Source organism: Rattus norvegicus, chromosome 16 (assembly GCF_036323735.1).
Source record: "Rattus norvegicus strain BN/NHsdMcwi chromosome 16, GRCr8, whole genome shotgun sequence".
In the NCBI taxonomy this organism is placed as follows: Eukaryota; Metazoa; Chordata; class Mammalia; order Rodentia; family Muridae; genus Rattus; species Rattus norvegicus.
This window is the reverse complement of record NC_086034.1, coordinates 838,900-852,020: the sequence shown is the minus strand read 5'-3', so window position 1 is coordinate 852,020 and position 13,121 is coordinate 838,900. Positions and strand designations below refer to the sequence as shown.

The following is a 13,121-nucleotide window of genomic DNA, read 5'->3' as shown; positions in this document are numbered from 1 at the left end:
GAGCTCCAGGTTTTCTGAGTTGTTCTTGAAATGCTTGTGCCAGGACCAGTCAGGTGGCTCTGGGGTGGATGGAACATGGAGTAGCATACTAACCATTTTTCTCATTGTTATAAGAAGATACCAGCAAAAGCAACTTAAGGAGGGTTTGTGTTACCTCATAGCATGAGTGCAGTTTATCATGGCTAGGAAGCCAGTAAGAGCATCTGGTTACATTTTATCTGCAGTCAGGCGGGCAGACCCTGAGGAATCCTAGGGCTCAACTGACTCTTTTCCTTTTATTCAGTCCAAGACCCCAGCTCCTGGAGTGGTGATTTCCACATTTAAGGTGAGTCTTCCTGCCTCAACTGACTCTAAAAACTCAGATGAGACATCATAGATAAGTACGGGGCTCATTCGATGGAGTATTATACAGCAATAAAAAAGTATGAACTACTGACACAGCAACATGCTGAGTAGAGGGTCATGCTAGACAACGAAAAAGGTGGTGTCAAATACCGTATATGGCATGGTTCTGTTCATAGAACTTCCTTCTTTCCTTTCTTCTTCCTTCCTTCCTTCCCTCCTTCCTTCCCTCCCTCCCTCCTTCCTTCCTTCCTTCCTTCCTGTCTTCTTTCCCTCCTGATCTCTCCCTTCCTCTCCCCCCCACTCCTTTCTTCTTTCCCTCTACCTCCTTTCTCTTTTTCTTTCAGACAGGGTCTGGCTATGTAGCCCAGGCTACCCTGGACCTTGTTATTCTCCTTTAGTTTCGTCTAGAGTTCTGGGCCTGCCTGCATACATAACAGCTTTTAAGGGACTTAGGTGTGGCAGTAGAGAACACACTAAAGGTGGCCAGGGCTTAGGGTTCAGAGAAAGGTGTGGCTATGGATGAGTGGCAAGTAGGACGTCCTTCCTGGTGACCAGACTATTTTGAATCCTGTTTGAGGTGGTAGCTACAGCAGCCTACACATGCAACAGATCTTGATGGAGCCAATCACTAACTGATGCCCAAATTTATGCAAATAAACTCTGGTCAAGTGGGGTTCACTGTGCATGGCATTCTCCCGTGTCAGTCCCTGACTTCTGTCATCATGCTGTAGTGTTCTAAAGGGACTACAGTGAATACCCTGTGTGTATGGGAATTCTCTGGGCATTTGTGTAACTTCGCGAGCTAAAAATTGGTTTTAAAAAGGAGAATGATGTATTTAATGTCTTTCTCCATTCTTCCCTCCCTCCCTCATTCACTTCTTCCTTCCTTACTCATTCATTCATTCTTTCCTCTTTCTAGAAGTGTAAGGCATACAAAGTACTCAGAGCTCTATATCCAGAAATGTTTGCTTTCTTTCCACATCTCTCCAGATCATGTCTTGAGCCTGAAAGGAAACCCGCACCTATCACCATCCCCCAAAGCCTGTGTTGTCAACTTCTGTTTCCCTGCCTCTTCCTTCTCTGCTTCCAGCTGTGAGAAGGGAGGAGAGAAGGAGGTCAGACAACACGCAATCCCAAATGTGTTGCTTTTGTATCTAGACAGTGGCCCAAACCTCACTGCCTGGAGAGTCTCTCTGTTCTAGGAGGGGGAAGCTACAACCATAACTGGTTCAGGTTCTGAGCTGGGCGTCAGCATGCTCCACCACTATGGCTGAAGAACAAACACAGCCATCGCATGGCCTGTGGCTAGAATATGTTTCAGTAGAGTAAATTAACTTCCCATTTGGAATGGTGTTTTCTGCTTCCAGTATTCATTTGAATAGCCTCAGAGCATCTTGGGGGAGAGTACATAGCAGGCTGTGGGGGCTCCCAGACCTCTTGAAGTGAGATTGCCACAGTCCTCTCCCAGGATGGGGGGTGCTGAGGGCTAGAGTCCCAGCATGCAGGTGAGCTCTGAGAGTGAGGGAGACGTGAGAGATGAGCTAGTTTGGGCCCTGGTAGAAAAGCCAGGAGCATCTACCTCTCATAACTCTGACTTGGGCTCAGTTCAGCTGTGCCTCAGGGTTTGAACACATGAATTTTCTTCTGGGCACTGTTTTCCTCTAGTCAGTGGCAGCTAGTCTCTGGGTCTCTTGTACGTTTAACCCTCTGTGGCTTTGAACCCCCTTTCAGTACTTGGAAACATAGTAAGGGCATGGATGGATAGTGGATGCTCTTTGTTGTTTGAGCTGGGTTTCTGTATTTCAGGTTGGCCTTGGACTCACCGTGTAACCCAGATTGGCCTTGGTTTACCATGCCTCTTCTACCTCAGCCTCCTCAGCCAGGATCACAGCTATACACCAACACATCAGCCAACATCCAACCCAAACATTTCCCTCCCTCACACTGAATCACAATTTTGGCTGAGCCAATTGGTGTAGAAGGAAGAGACCAAACAAAGGTTGGGTAAGTGTGGGGATTGAACTGTATATAACATTCCTTCAACAAACATCACCGAAACCTCCTGCTTTGTTGTAGGACTTTTCTTAGTTGCAACTTGTATAGGGCGTATACCCCATGCCTGTCAAGGAACTCAACATTTATGGAGGACAGATGAAAAGATGAGGGGAATGCTGAAAAGCATCATGGGAGCGAGATTCTCCCAGGGGAATATCTCTTCAGAGAATGTATTTTCAGAGAATATCTCACTGGAGAATGTATCTTCAGGGCATGTCTCCTCAGAGACTGTCTCCTCAAAGTTCTCCTCAGAGTCCCAAGTATGTCTTTCACCTTAGGGAAGAATCAGTCTGATTTCTGATGTAGAAGTTTCAAAAATGTCCTATATTGAATGTACTTTGTTTAGCCACATAAGGTTTGTAAAACATTATCAGTTCCAATTACAGAAATGAGAGGTTTGTCTCAAATGCCTGGGACTCTGATCCTGAAGATATCGGGATCACATTTTACTATAGTGTCTGGCTCCGTGAGCACACACCGGGGAGAGGGGGATGGCTTTCCCAGTTCTGCATTCTGACGTTCCGATTGTGGCCCTCACCTGAGAGTCTCAGAGTCTGGCTGCTGTTCTAATGTCACATACAGGGTCTCCAGCAGGTTTAGAGGGGCCCACTCTTGGCTAGGAGGGGGAGGTCCATCCCAGTCTCCATTCTAGGAAGCCATGGTGTGTTCGAGTTCCTCGAATGAATGCAGAGGTATGAAAAGTCCCTTCCGATCTTCACAGGTGTACCTTCCAATTCAAATAGTTTTCCTTTTCCTATTTGCTCATCTGAAAAGTCCCCCAGATCCTTCTGCTTATTAACAAGCTGCACAGCAGGCTGTGCTTAAAGTTCAGAGCGCCATAGGATACAGAGCCGTAATTAATCTCAGTCCCTCAGTTCTAGAACACGAAGAGCAATTATAATTTACTGTCGGAAAACCAATTTGGAGAAGCGGTGGTTTTCATGCCCCTGATCAGAGTGCCACGAAATGCCACTTCCTGTCCCCGTGCCTCCTGCCAGGAGAGCAAGACCTTTAGTTGCTACAAGTCTGGGGGAGGGGTAGTGTCAGGACACATTAGACAGGAACCTGGGTGAGCTACCAGGCCCACAGTGCCTCTTGCTATCCTATCCAACCTGGGCTCACAGCTGGCTTGGGTCCCTTCTTCCTCCTAGCACTGCGGTGTGTGGTTCCAAGGCAGATATCAGGGACATTCTTGATTCTCTGCCCTCCCTCCTTCCCTGTTACTGTCCCAACATTCCAGGCCACCCTCAAGCTTCTACTTTCCCGGAACTTTCCATTTATCTCGTATTTTCTCTTTGCTCAAGGTCAAATTGTCATTACATCAAAAAGAACACGAGGACAGTCCTCATGCCTTACCAGATGAATCTCTATTTTGTCACCATGGCTGATGTGCAGGGCCAGCAAGCAGCCCACGTGGCAGAGAACAGCTCTGCCTTCCAGGGTTTATGGTATTGTCTGCCTTCCTGCCCAGTCTATGCCATATCCTACTTATCTGCTGGTCTCAGAACTCAGAATCAGACCCTAAGCAGAATGGGCTGTATGTACTGGTACCGTGCGTGCGTGGTGCGTGCGTGGTGCGTGCGTGGTGCGTGCGTGGTGCGTGCGTGGTGCGTGCGTGGTGCGTGCGTGGTGCGTGCGTGGTGCGTGCGTGGTGCGTGCGTGGTGCGTGCGTGGTGCGTGCGTGGTGCGTGCGTGGTGCGTGCGTGGTGCGTGCGTGGGCGGTATGTACTGTACTGGTCCCTCCCCTCTCTACTCCCTCCCTCCCTTCCTTCCTTGGATCAGAGCCTGTGGTAATATTGGGGACATTGAAATTAATATATCTAGACTGAACATGTAGCTCAGAGTGTCTGTGTAGCATGTATGAGGTCAAAGGTACAAGATCCAATGTCACAATAAGGACAGTAAAATGGGCATAGCCTTGCCTACCGCACAGTGTTATGAGAGAGGACCCAAAGCTTGCTGAGAGTGTGATGGGGTAGCAGGAGCATGGGGGTGGAGTCAGTGACCCTAGGGCAAGGCCTGGATTCCTGGATTCTGATCCCTAGCTCTCAGATGGTTCTAACTGGCCCCCTCCCCACCACGGAGGGAGGAACCGTATTCTGGAGCTCACTAAAAGGCCATCACCTGAACAGTACTTCAGATGAGGGATTCTGCATTTGGAATCCACCTATTTTCCAGGCAAGCAAGGTTCCAGAGGGCAGGTGGAGGACCGTGGGGTTCACAGTGCTTGTGTGGTACGGAGTGACAGAGAGGAAACAGCTAGGAGGAGATGCTCAGAGTTCAAGGGGTCTGTGGGAGGGAGGAATAAAAAGCAGTTTCCAAGGGTCACAGAAGAGGTCACAGCTAAACTACTTCCAGGAGTTTGGTAGACAATAGAACTCAGGGCAGGAAGCAGGAAGCAGCTATGGGGAGAGAGAGGCCAGTGGAGGCAACCCTAAGAGGCAGTTCTCAGCTAAAGAAAAAGCCTGGCCCCTCAGGGCACAATTAATATCCCTTTGTCCCCTACTGTGCAGACGGTTACGTGGTACTAGGGATAAAGTTCTGTCTTGAGTTCCTCAGCTCTGCCACCAGTTTGGTACTCACAAGTGACTCCGACTCTGTGCCTCAGGTGACTTGTGTACCTGCCAGGGTCCGGATCAGGTGTCTGGACCACGACTGATGGATCACAGTACCAATCCTGAGGACTCGAACATCAGGAAAGACGCTCGGTGGGAATGATGCTGTTGACAACTGGGAGCCTACGGGATCCTGGACCCTTGATCAAAATAAAAAGATCTCAGGATCATTTTATGTGGAGGACCAAATTCACTCCCATTTTACAGAAAAGACGAGTAAGGTTGGGAGAAGCCAGGCAATCTGTCCAAGGCCACACAGCAGACAAGTGGCTGAGCTGGGTTCTTAACCTGAGCAGTGTGGCCTCCAAATTCTTGTGCTTTCTTTTCAGCATGGAGACAGTCTCCCTATAACACCTTCCAGGTTCTGTTTGTCTGAAGTCTGCGTTGGCAGACCCAGAGCAGGTGCTCTGACAGCATGTACCCTGGTTCCACTGCAGGTAGACTCTCCTTCCTCCTGGGTACACTGGAGCTCTGGTATCTAAAACCCAGGCTTTGATCCTCCCTCCCTCCCTCAGTGGGCAGAATGTGGCCAGGAGCTTGGAGACCCCAATCAGTACAGACAGCGATGTCCAAGCCACATTGATTGGCAGATGGAAATTTGCATACATAATGTAATTTGGCCCAATTGAATTGTCGATGAAACGAGTCACTTGACAAGCGGCAAGCACTCTGCCGGGTGACTGGGAAGACGAGAGGCTCTTGAGATGCCCGGAGCGCAAACACTTTTGTTTTTGAAGGAGATGGCCATTTCCCAACTCCACATTCTAGCAGCCTTCACACTCCCTGCTCCCATCCCCCGCCCCTCACCCCAGGTCACAGCTGGGAGCTGTTGAGACGAAGAACTTATGGGTAATTAGCGTCCCGGGCAGCACAGTGAACACGCTCAGGGTACAGGTGGAGCAGCTGGCGGGTCAAGACGTCTTCCTGTGTCGGACAGGTGACTGGAAGCCAATGGTTAGGCTTTGAGTCTGAGTAGTAGAACCCCACATCTATATCCAGTCAGCAACTGGTTCCTTTAGGACAACGTGAGTCTGCATTCTAGCCCATGCACCTGCTTCTTGACTATGTGAACTTGAGAACCTGGCTCTGTCTCTCTCTGCTTCAGTTTCCCCCTTCATAAGACTGAGAGAACGCTCTGCTGTCATTTCCGGACTTTTCCAAGTACCAACTCCTCACTGCCCCAGAGTGTTTGCACAATTTGCAGAAGAGTTTTTGAATGATGTAGCTACATGACACCCACTGCACCCAAGTCTACCATCCTAGGAACATCATTTGGGTGTTCTTTGACGGTAAGGACTGCAGGATGAATCTGTTTCTGTGGTGCTGGGCTACAGAAGGTGATGCCAGTTCACATCCTTCTTGCTCTCAGGCTGGTGGTTCCCAGGCTCCTGGGTTATCTATTGGCAGCTGGCACTAAGAGCTGGGGCACATCCATAATGCATGGCCACATGCTCACAGAGGGGGACACCATCCTTCTTCATGTGCTGGTCCCACTGTTGGTGGCAGGGTGACTGTGTGAGGTCCTTGGGGGTCCCACCACCCTCCCTACCTCTCAGATATCTGGATGTAAGCTGCAGCATCCTGCCAGGTTTGGCCTTAACTATGCAGATCTCAGGTATATCCCTCACATCCTCCAGGGTCCCCAGACAGAAAAATATTGTACACAGTGGGCTCCAGGGAATGCATCCATAACCTTGTTTGGAATCTAAAGCCGCTGTTCCCCACACTTGATTCCGTAGGCAACACAAGGAGCCTTTCTGGGACCCTAATTCAAGATGGAGGAAGCCAAGGGCTGAGAATAGAGCCCTATGATACTGTACCAGATACTTTTGTCTAAAGTACTACAAGACAATATTCTGCAGATTTCCGGTACTTTGAAGGCTAATTGGATAATAAATTGTGGGTAAATATATGGTCTCAGAGCTCATAACACACAGCCACTTCCAGAAAAAGGTGTGGGGAAAGTGTGTCAGGAAATCTTTGGAACTTGTGGGTTTTCTTCTTCTCTGGTGTGGTGGGTGTGTGTGGGGCTCTCCTGGGGAAGCTCACAGCTCTGTGCAGGCTAAGTCCATGCAGCTGTGAAATAGAGACCCATGCTCAGAAGTGTGTTTGGGGGAGAGGTGTTAAGAATGGAACAGGTTGGGCAGTATCTCAAGTCATCCTGAAGGCAGATCTCTATAGCAAGGAAAAAAAAAAAAACCTTGAAAATAAGCACTTCCACATCTCTGCCCCTGACTGTGTGCAATGTGGCCAGCTGCCTTGTCTCCTGTCTCCCATGCCTTCACTTCTGTAATGGACCCCCCCCCCCCACCAGACTGACAGAGATGAATACAGAGACATCCTGTCGCAGCCATGAGGAACGTAACTAAACCCCGACTGGATCGAGAGGCCTGGACTGGGAATGGCCTGCTCTGCTCCCTATTATGGCTGCCTCTCCCACTCTCTACCCAGAACATGTAGGGGCTTCTGGGAATCAAGAAAATCCCTCTCCACCCCCATGTCCCTGTGGCTCTGAGGAATGTTCTGGTCTGTGTGGGCTCAGTCCTTCTCAATGGTCTTGAGGGAGTTGGGGAGGCCTGCGATTAGAGGCACCAAGTTTTGCCACCCCCACCTGAAGCCTGTCAGGAATTCGGGAGGGGCGGGGTGGGTGGCAAAAGAGCCCAGTGGAGCCTCTGCTGAGGCAACATGTTGAATTACTTTGCAAACATCTGGGGTCCACCCACACCGGGTACACATCTTGTCCCCAGCACCATTTCCCTGCGTGCGGGGGCCCACATGTCCCTTGGCCAGCCTGAGTGGGCTGCACGTGCAGCCAGCTCACGCTTACGCTGTTCGCTAATATTCCTTTGATGTCACTGAGCCCCCTAAGCCTGCTGCTGCCGTCCCTTTGAAGCAGGACATCGTGTTTTGCCAAAAGTCAATGAAACGCCTTAGTAGAACAGAACGGTTTAATTCCTGCCTCCAATACAGGGCCGAGAAGGTTCAAGCAGGCTCCTGCCCACGCCTGAAAAATATCCCAAATGGCCTGCAAGAGGCCACCTCAGAGGCCTTCTGGTCTGGCTGCTGGCCTTGGAGCTGGCCTTTGTACAGAAGCTCTGTTCTCCATTGGATGACACACTCCACTGCCTGCCCTTCCTCTTACCCTTGGCCCCTTTCTGTACTCGGGAGCTGTCTCTCACCTTGACCTGATGTTTCCTTCACATAGAGCTGGCATTGCCCTTTGTTGTATCCACAGCTTCCTCTCACCTCCCACCGTCCTGTGCAGGGATTGGCTAGCCCACCGAGGGTTTGAGAGCATTGGCTCAGCCTTGACAGCTTGCAGCAGCCTTTCTCTCACGCATTCAGGGAACACTCACAAGGGACTCTGGAGCCCTCTGGTCCCATTGGTGCCTACAGGGTCATCTTTTTAAGGTGCCAACTCTCATGCTAGCCAGAGCCCCTGTAGCTGGCCACTCTACTACAGCTATGGCTTCAGAGCCTTGGGAGGCCTCCTGCCCCTGGCTGATATGTGGGAGTGGACTTGTAATACAGCAGCGTCTTATTCAACAGGGATGAGAAACAAGTCACCACTGGGGTCCTCTTGATACTGGGGTCCATTGTACTGGGCTAGTCCAGTTCTACTAAGCACAACCTCTTCGGAGTGAGAGAGGTCTAAAGAGAAATGCTGCAAACTATTCTTGGACTCCAGCCCTCGTCCACAGTTTGGGCCAGAGCTTTCATACCCCAAAGCCCCGCAGTGTCCCTTTCCCGTTCCTTGTCTTCCTTTCCCTGACTTCGAGGCACCTGGCCTAGGGAGGAGAATTCTACAGCGCAACTCTTTGTGCTTGGTGAATTACTCATTCATTATTTCCTTCACCCTATGGAACTTTGTTGAGCTCCCACTGAATGCTGGACAGAGGAACGAACAAGCCTCATATCATCAGTACCATGAAAGCCCCCCCAACCACACCACAGCCCTTTCTGAAAACTGGATCTACCAGTCAAAATTTCAGCTCCAACCTTTGCATGGCTGTCCTTCCTCTGGGACTGCTTTCTTTCCAAAGCCTTGCATGGTTGCCTTTTTCTCTCCAGTGCCTGGCTAGGGTTGGACTTGCCTGGGGGCAGAAAGAGCTAAAGTCAATAGTCTCCAGGTTCCACTTTGGGAGATCCCAGGGCTTGGCTCACAGTTTGTGCTCAGACATTTAAAATCAAGTTTATTTACTTCTGAGTTGCAATGATTTAATCAATACCTGACTAGGACTTTAAGAGACGAATGAACCAAATGCACACATGTGCCCAGACAGCTGGTCAGTGTGCACCCACTGCTCACACTCTAGTTTTCAGTGTCCTGGGACACCCCCATGTCCACACACCTTGAACACAGACACCAAGAACAGTGATCCAAGGAGGTGCCTGGTCTCAGATCCTAGCTCTACCACTCTAGGCTTCGATCTCGGGAAATTTGCTTAACCTGCCCGAGTCCCATTTGCAAACAGGATATAAAAATAGCATGTACAATCCTAGTTGCAAAAGGGAAGGGTGTAGGATGCTACATGGCACCCGACACAGGGAAGGCCATTGCGCACCCTTTCCACATGCGGGCTCACACAGCACCACGCAAAGCAAGGCAATAGATCATGCCACTGAGAACTGGCAAGGCAGGGGACAGGGAGGGTCACCGTCAGACTGATGTGAAAGGAATTGGAGTTTGTGCTGTGTGATGACTTAGTTTTTGGTGACAGGGTTCAGCGTGTGGTCTGCTGGGGCTGGCAGGGCACAGAAGAGGTTTCATCTGCCTGAAGATGTGGCTGGGGGCCAACGGCAGCCTCTCATCCTCCTGTCAGGCTGCTGCAGAATAGAAACTGGCTGGCTTTTTGTCTATGCCGAGTGGCCTTTTCTATGAAGAGATAACGAAGGACAATTAATCTAGCAATTGGGAGCAACCTTTGATGCTCCAGTAATTTCTCTGCCTTATAATTATGGGACAATCAGGGTTTTGCAAGCTCCCAATTAAATCACAGTCAGACCCAGTGACTGTCAGAAAGTGGACACTGTAGCCAGAGGCCAAGGGGGACCCAAGGAAGGTGATAATCTGTGACCCCAAGGAAACCCAGTGTGGGTAGGGCAGGAAGAAGATCCTCAGCTGGAGAAAGAGCCTCCCTTGAGTGGCAGCTCTGAGGCTTGCAGAAAGCACTGTGGGTGGAAGAGCGTTTGGCCCAAGGTCTGGCCTGGTGCTGGCATGCTCCTTGAAGGAACAGGCTCTTGGCACGGCTATTTGCCCGGCTTGGCACATCCTAGGCCAGCAGCCTGCCCCAAGCTCCATCTGGGAGTGCCTGTCATTTGGGCTGATTCCTTGTCTGCTCTGTCTCTGTGTCACCAAGAGCCATAGGCCAGGTCTAGCTCTTCTGATCTCTGCTGTGGTGAGAGATCAGCCTCCTTCAATACCACCAACACACTGGCTCCTGCTTAACACCAAAGAGAGAGAGAGAGAGAAGTGAGAACACTCTTGGCAAGGCATCCCTAGTTTGGACTCCTATCAGCAAGGACTTTGTGAGCCTGTGCAGGGTACATGCTGCATATATATGTATGTATCAGGGAGGCTGTGCTGAATCTTTCAACATTCTGCCTCTGCCCTGAGATCACTATTCATTTGAGGAACTCATTTGAGGAACTCCCTTGGTGTCTCCTCATCCTCAATATTGCCTCCATTTGTGGGCTTCTGCAGCTTCCAAAACAACTTTTGACAGACCCACAGCTGTTCTGACCAGGCATGGCTGTGCTCTTGAAGGAGGAGGGGACAGTGGAATGGGAAGTCACATCTCCTTGCCACAGTCTCCTTCATTCAGTCTCATGGACAGAGACCAAACTCACATCTGCTCACTACACAGCTGTGGCCTGTACCCCAGCCACTCTGTCCCCAGCTCTGGTGGAAATGAATGGTTGAGAGCTAGAGTCTCAAGGTGCAGATATCTTACTCTAGGGTAAGCTGGGTGACTGCCCCATCCAGCTGCTTCTGCTTTTTGACACCACAGCCTCTAGGTACTGGACAGTTTTGTGATAACCATTGGGCAGTCTGGAGTACCTGGCTGTGCCTGGTGCCTGGCCTTTCTTTTCAGGCTCTTGGCAGCCCCCATTGACCAATCCCATTTTTATGTCTGAAAACCAGGAAGGTTCACTCCTCTGGAGAGCTATGTACCTGCATCCTACTGATTTTGGGATCCTCCCACATAAACTCTGCAGACAGGTCAGAAACAACAAGAAAAGTCCATCTGACTAGCTCAGATTCTGATGATGCCCCGACATGTGGACCTGGTTTGTGCCATGCATGGCCTTGCAGGGTAGGTGACTATGTCAGTTCAGCAGTGTGAGTACACGGGAGGCCATCTCTCATCTCTCCTTTATGTACGGAGAAGCTGAGGCCCAGGAAAACAGATCCACAAGCACAAGGTCACTTTTGCAAACAGAGTTTTGGATGTTTGGGTAAGAATGGCAGGAGACAAAGTAGCCCGGAGTAGATGAACCAGTGGATGTGGACTGACTGTGATCAGCCACCCCCACAGTGACATGAAGAGGGGGCAGTACTGGGTGATTTCTTACCTGTAGTTTTGAGTTTGTTTCTGTAGCTTCCTGTGGGAGTTAGTGGTGAGCGACAACTATCCCCATGAGACTGATGGTGCGGACCCATCTCGGGGTAGTGTCGTGTGCAGGTCCATGGACAACATATGAAGGGCACCTTGTTACAGTATCCAACTAGTTTCTCAGCTGGTCCATCACCTACCAAGTGCACACAGCAGCCAAGGAGCAATTCTGTATCCTACTGAGGGTGTCTCCCAGGGGGGAGGTTATTGATTTTTAAAAGCGGACACATAAACTTCAAGTTGTAGCTTAGTAGGAAAAGATAGCCATTCCAGTCATCCACAGACAGTCTAGACAATAATAAACTCACCTCTACAAGGCTAGCACATAGCCTGCTCTGCAGCAGGATGACTCTTATCATCGGAATCTGAGCTAGTCAGATGGACACAAAGATGGCTGCTGTGTGTCACCTCACCAGCACCAGGGCCCTCTGGTGCCTGTGGGTCACAGGAGTGAGGTGGAGGCTCAGAAAAGGGACCTGTGTGAGAGAGCAGGAGTGAGCCCCAGACACAGACTGGTTCTGACATGTGCAGCTCCTTAGCTGGGTCATTCCTTAAGCTCTCAGAATCCAGGATAGCCATCTATAAAGTGAGGGAGCAACGGTACCAGTTGGAAACGTCCTGTCATTGACCAAGAGCAACTGTGGGGAGGAGTGCAGGTTAGAGGCTCAGGAAGTGGCCTGAAAATGGGTACCCCTGAGCAACCAGGATGGACAGGTTTCCTGGAAACACTGTGTGCACTAAAAGCAGACTTTCTCACTCTGTCCTGTCTGCATCACTCCACTCATATGTTGGCATGGCAAGGTATGCCCATAGATACATAGTGGCATGTTTGCTATGGCCATAACCAACCATTTTCTGATTGGATTTAAGACCCATTCTACAGGGAGACATGCATGCCTGATTCTGTAATTCTGTCCAAGAACCCATGGTTGGGGAGCTCACATGTAGTTCTATTTTTGCTAAATGAACAACATACTAATAAACTGCCCTCTAAAAATACCTCATCTCTATGCCCATAGATGAGGTCAGCACTCAACTTTAATCAGAGAAGTTTCTTTGTACAGTGAATGGAGGTTAGAACAGAATCTCAGTAACAGATCAAAGTGCAGAGAATAAGTCTATGGAGTACTCAATTACAAATGCCACACGTAATTCATGGTCAGAGGCCATCTTGGAAGAAGATGTGGAAAGATTCTAAAGGGTTGGAGAGAAACAGAAGTGTCATAGACCTGTGTGTGTGTGTGTGTGTGTGTGTGTGTGTGTGTGTGTGTGTCTAAATTTGATCAAAATACAATGCATGGAATTCTAAGAAGTTGATAAAATACCATATTAAAATGATCTAGATATGAAGAAAAAAGAATACAACCATATAGTTTATTGATTTCTTTTTCTTTCGAAGAGAGTACAGTTGAGTAAATGTTTCCAAAGGTGTGTGAGCTTAGTGCAAAGCTGAGCAGGTCATACTGCTTATGATCCACATGACTGTGGT

General features: G+C 49.6%; 2 long non-coding RNA genes across 6 annotated transcripts in view; both read left to right on the top strand.

Annotated features, from left to right (window-relative positions):
• Nucleotides 1–13,121, top strand: part of LOC103693859 (uncharacterized) — a 159,041-nt gene that overhangs the window by 101,444 nt on the left and 44,476 nt on the right. The window lies entirely within an intron of this gene.
• Nucleotides 1,690–6,925, top strand: LOC108353065 (uncharacterized). 2 transcript variants are annotated; one of them, XR_005494707.2, is made up of 3 exons: nt 1,734–5,108; nt 6,121–6,304; nt 6,755–6,925. It is a non-coding gene; the product is annotated as an uncharacterized LOC108353065 (long non-coding RNA). The 2 variants fall into 2 exon arrangements; XR_010058345.1 differs by having other exon boundaries at nt 1,690–6,304.